The sequence below is a fragment of the Lingula anatina genome, unplaced genomic scaffold (assembly GCF_051362555.1).
Source record: "Lingula anatina isolate TDL-2025a unplaced genomic scaffold, LinAna3.0 unanchor82, whole genome shotgun sequence".
NCBI lineage: Eukaryota > Metazoa > Brachiopoda > Lingulata > Lingulida > Lingulidae > Lingula > Lingula anatina.
Window position 1 is genome coordinate 3,788,146 of NW_028257603.1, and position 6,000 is coordinate 3,794,145.

General features: G+C 37.2%; 1 long non-coding RNA gene across 1 annotated transcript; it reads right to left on the minus strand.

Annotated features, from left to right (window-relative positions):
• Window positions 1–4,041: 4,041 nt before the first annotated feature.
• On the minus strand, window positions 4,042–5,724 carry LOC147759245 (uncharacterized). Its single transcript, XR_015331648.1, has 3 exons — window positions 5,547–5,724; window positions 5,073–5,323; window positions 4,042–4,913 (listed from the first exon to the last, which is right to left on the minus strand). It is a non-coding gene; the product is annotated as an uncharacterized LOC147759245 (long non-coding RNA).
• Between the last annotated feature and the right edge of the window lie 276 nt (window positions 5,725–6,000).

The following is a 6,000-nucleotide window of genomic DNA, read 5'->3' on the forward strand; positions in this document are numbered from 1 at the left end:
GGATTATTTGAAGGGGGGTCCACGGATGCAAAACCGACCCTTATCTTAGAGGGCGAACGGTGCTATTTGGTACTTTTTAGAACTATGATTCGGCTAGAGAAAATACTTATTTCATAAGGGGACCATCGGTGTGATTATTTTTAGAAACTGAAGGGGAGGAGGTCAGGACCCCCTGACCCCCCCTCCCAATCCGCCACTGCAACTACCAATGGACCTCGGTGGACACAAGTTAATTACATATCTGGCATTTGTGTCATAGGTTGTGCATTTAAGCTTTAAACTTAAGTTTTATAAATATTAAAGTACCTACCCTTTAACGCGAAGTAAGAATCACGGTCAGCCACCTTTGTTTATGAGACAGTAATCAGTGTTACGCCGACGACCATCACCTGATCTATTGAATTAAACGAGTGGAGTAGTAACGAACCCTTGGAACAAATTTGAGAAATAAGCAAACCTGACTTTATCGAGTGTAGGGGAGTTCGATTTTCTAAAAAAAAAAATGTACATTATATTTATAAAAATTCAGTCGGGGTCGAAACTCCCCCCTCCCACGCCCCCACCGACCCTCCTAAATCCACCACTGGCACAAATCTTTTGTCCTGTACCATCTAAACTGCGTCACGTACAGCTCGATGTAGCGAGTCAATATAAATATAATTTCAATCGGTTGACGAGAGGAATTAAAGTGAAATTAATTTCTCTCTGGTTATGACACGCCAGAAGAGGGCGGGATTATGGTAGGGGAGTTTTCGTGTCATTTAGGCGATTGACACGGTACTGTTAACACGCTTATGATTACGACTCCGTAGACGACATGGTTGATGAGTCCAGTGGAAGCGAACACTTTACCTTGGCTGATGTAATGAAAAAAATGGAAAGTAAAAAGAAAGAGGCGAAAGACTATTTCGACCATAGACTGTCTACTTTTAATGCCGAAGCCGGTAAAAACTGAAAGTCGACAATATTTATCTTGGAAAATAGAAGGTAATCACCAGCAATTTGACTCAACAGTATTTGAAAATAAGATTATTGTGGTGAACAAACTGACAGTGCCTTACAGTCTTGGCAAGAGAAACAAACTTATCAGAATTGCTGACACTTTCGACACTGTTAAGGAACATACTGTTAATCCTCTTGCTTGTGATTCTGAGAGCGAGAGAGCTACAAAGAAAATAAAAGAAAACAAAAAGGGAGCCAAAAAAAATAAGGTTATATCAGCAGACCGACCGATAGGTGTGGCGATACTTCTCAGCGGAGAAGTCTTTATCGCAGCAGCGGGTCGTGACTTTGCTTAGCTTGTTGAGGAAAGGGCCATTTCATGCTTGAGTGACCAACTTACAGAGGGGAAAGTTATTCTACCAGAGTCCAACCCCAGAGATAAGGGAACAGGGGCGGATTTAGGCCGTCTTCTGGGTCTTCCGGAAGACGGTCAGATTTTCAAGTTTACATTGACGGGTATCTAATTTTTTCTGTCGGAAGACGGTCAAAAAATGGAGGATGGACCAACAAATATAATATGGAAGACTGTCAGAAAATATCTCTGGATCCGCCCCTGAGGGAACATCTGGAATGGGATAGAAGGCGAAAGCATTGAAAAATAGATAAGTACCCGGTACATGTATGAGTGCGTTAGTTTCAATCAAGAGTTGCATAATTATGAACATGAGCAAAATCAGAAATTCATACCCGTGAAAAGTAGGTTAAGAACCAATTTAAGTTTTTGGGAAGAAGTAGGGTATTCATTTTTTATTCTAGACTTGATAAAAATGGTTATAAATTTCCGTTTATAGCAACACCCTGTGGGATGAGGAAAGATAACAGCTTTCACCATTGAAAAATAAGTTTTTTGTTAAAAAGCTATTCTTGAATTGAAAAAGATGCGTTTGATTAAAAGGTGTAGCAAACAACCAATTGTTGATAACCCTTAAACAGAAGCAGTGCATAGCAGTGAAAAAAATAGATTGATTTTAGATGTACGAGAAGTAAACAAACATGTCCGTAAGCAGTCTGGTAGTTACGGACATTTGAGAACGGCTCTTATGTTTATGAAACTGTGTGGTTGGTTGATTAAATTTGATTCAGCTAATCAACATCTAGATATCAATTATCCTCATACGGATTATTGAGGTTTTTCATGGAAAATTCAAGATCAGCAGATTTATTTTTGATTCTTAGTTCTTCCATTTGGGTTATCATTAGCACTTAATATTTTTTTTCAAAATTGACTTGGCAATTAATCAAAGAATGGTTCGATGTAATTGGATGACGGTCTGTGGTACTGCAGTAACATAGATAGATTGGAGCATCAGGGTGCTGAGATCAAAGATGATATTGCTAAGTCAGGTTTTATGTAAATATATGAGAATACTATTTGGTCGTAGGTACAGAGTCTGGCATTTATAGGCATCGAAATAGATATTAGTATTGGGGAAATCAAAGTTCTTGATATTAGATTAGCAAGTGCTAAGAGATCTGACATTATATTCGCACGAAAGTGAGCAGAGGTCTGGCTATGTCGGTCGGATTATACTATGTCTCATGTGTTGGGAAGTGTAAAACAACTAATGACAAATTATATTAGCATGGTTATTTCAAGTGCTTTTTCTTAGAATCAGAAAATGTGTGTGAAAGCATGCAGTCAAATTAGACCTTGGTGTAGTAAATCAGAATTTTACAGTTTTCACCTCAGTGCAATAAGGTAGTTTATTCTGATGCTAGTAGTACTGGGTTTGGAGGATATTGTGTGGAGACACCTAAAAGGGTGTGTTGCGGGGAATGGTCAGCTGACGAAGCGACGGAGAGCTCTACTTACAGAGAACTGATAGCTGTTTTCAGGGTCCTGTTCTCCATGGCAAACACGTTGAGTGTTTTGAGATTGAAGTGGTTTTCTGATAGCAAAGATGTTGTAAACATTAAAGAAAAAAGTAGCATGAGGAGTAAATTACAACCTATTATTTTTGATGTTTTTCTTCTAATGGAGTTATTCAATAGAAATGAAAGGATACTGAGAGAAGAGAATACCCATGCAGATTATATAAGTAGAAGTGTGGATGTTGACAATGGGGAATACCAGCCCGCTTGGCGCCAGGTGTCGCTAGTGTGAATTCAGTCCTTCCTAGGTCGCCATGTTGGATATTGTATACGTTGGACTGTGGTACTGGCCTTAATAAACATGCCTCAGTATTGTTGTGTACCTGAATGTCAAAGTCGGCAAGGTGGGCATAATTTTCTTGAGGATTCAGGGCTTCGTTTGAAGTGAAGGGTTGCCCATGTCAACACACCTTCCATGTTAAAGGGTCAGTTACAACTTGACCCAGGAACAGTAATTAGGCCCCTAAAGATAGACGAGTTGCCTCAAAAAGAATACACGTAAAAAGGTTAATTGATCTTGGCAAAACTTATAAAGTTTTGGAAAGAGAGCTCCATAGCAAGAAAGTGCCCCTAGGAAGTATGATTTATCAAAGTGCGTTTTCTTATGTCCGTAATTTCAGAAGAGTTCTCAGTAAATATATATAAGTCCCGGTAGCCTACTACCCGCATAAGGTTGTGTTATTAAGTAATATCCTTTTTTATTGATGTATTGAGCATGACCGGTAATGTTCATTAAATAATTATTTTTATTTAAAATCATTATTCAGTACCTCGTAAGAATCATAAAACTAGGTATAGTTAGATAATTTATTTGTTCATGTATAGATGCAATTTCTCAGCCAATGGAATAATGCATGTTTGGAAAACTTTTTGTAACAGTTTAAGAAATAAAATTTAAAGAAAGAAAACATTTTATAAATGAACAGTTTTTGTTCTTTTTTTTACAAAATAGCACTTCTGAATTGTTTTACTTGAGTAGAAACACCATATTATTTCATCGCTCTGAAAATTCATTAAAAAGCAGCAAAACCAAATATTTTATTTAAACAAAATAATTATTCAGTCCATAGTAAAAACCATGAAACCATATAATACTTAGATAATTTATTTGTGCTATAACTTTCCTGAATATATAGCTGCAATTTCTCAGCCAATGGATTACTGTAGGTATGGAAAACTTTGTAACAGTTTAAGAAATAAAAATTAAAGAAAGCAAACATTTTACAAATTAACAGTTTTTTGTTCCTTTTTACAAAATAGTACTTATGAATTATTTTACTTGAATAGAACCACCACATTATGTCATCACTTTGAAAATTCTTTAAAAAGCAGAAAAACCAAATTATTTGCTGTAAATACAACTAGCAATTTATTTCATCCCGCTAAAATACTTTACAAAATAGCATCATGGGTTTTTTTTTCATTACAGTTAAATATTATTAAAAACAGCATAAACACATAAGTACTTTTTGTAAAGAATATAGCACCACCAAATTATTTCATTTTAGTGAAAACATTTTTTAAAATTGCACTTCAAAATTATGATTGCAGCTAAAACCATCTCATACAGGGGTACTTTCTATAAACTGGTTGACACATACTTCCTATAGTGTTTTTCATTAAAAAAAGTTATCCTGGGCAAAATACATGTAGAAAAATATCCAGCGTCAGAATGAATCAACCCCACAAACAGATCTTTGAATGTAAACACAGCAAAATAGCAGAATGGGCGATTTGTAATGAACATCTGGCCTTCTAACTTAGTATAGTATTCGCGGGTTTTCTTTAGGCCCAGATTCGTGCACGAGATACACATTCCAAAAAGGGGAAATCGGGTCCGGGTCCAACTGTCATGTGTCTGCAATGGTTTTGGACACAACAATTATTCATACAGTTTGTTCATATACTTCTTCTCTGTAGCTGACATTATCTCTCCAAATCTGGAAGCAGTGATCCGCCATTGTCTCCTTGTGTCAGATTGCGCTCTTTCCTTGTTGTAACTTGCTATGCTCAGTGTCCTTCGCCGTTTGTTCCTCAACCTGAAATAGTCATATCCCATTAAAGCATGGTAGATGGTTACAGCATTAAATAGTTAAGATACAATTTTATGTTTCTATGATGTCACACATCACCTAGTTTGATAATTCTTTCTCATATTTGGGCCTGATTCTTAATATTAGACCTCTGTTTTCACTTACATCATTCCCTCTATCCATGCATTATTGTTTTCATGGCACTTGGCAATAGTTGTTGTCCATCACAGCCGCCTGTAAGTCAGCTTTAGGGTAGGCATAACTGGTGGCTACATCAATCTTTGCCGCTGATGGGAAGTGACGGGTAAGATTCCTGAAGTAATCATTTTATCCTGCTCTTGAAGTTGGCTGTCCTGGGGTCCTGAAATCGACAGTTTCAGGCTTTGCCCCCAATATATGGGCCTTCTTTGGGTAACCTTATAAAGAAAAAAAATAAGTACATTTACTAAGTATAAAAAATCTTCGTCTTTCGTGCTACTAAAACAAAATATGAGCGTAGGCCTACTCGTACCTACAGTAGTCTACATGTACATAACATGTCAGATTTGACACACACACCTCGACTAATGTTCGATTTTTTTCAAGGAAAATAGTTAGCATTCTTGTTTTTCAAGCACTAAATGAAAAGAAAACACATACCTTTCAGTCAATTCACATTTTCATCCAGATGTTATGGCACCACATTCAAGTAAATTGCGTTTGAGTTGGTTCACTGTCAGCGACGCGTGCACACGCTCCATGTTAAACTCTGGTGTAAAGCCGTGAGCGAGATTCTGCGAGATTTAAGAAGGACTGCTTCCACCCCCACGCCATCTAGCGGCAGACCCTTAAAGCGGGTATTCCCCATTGGGGTATTTCTAAAGAATTATTCTCACATTTTGATAAGATATGGGGTCCTCATGAAGTGGATTGGTTTACGTCCTGCTACAATGCTTAAGTACATATTTTTACTCTAGATTTTAGAATTCAGGAACAGTGAATGGGACACGCGTCATTTACGGATCTATCCTGGTCCTCAGATCAAATTCAGTCTCTTATTTCTACCAATGAGTTACAACAGACTCCTTGTTTCTATATTGTTTCCGACAGACTG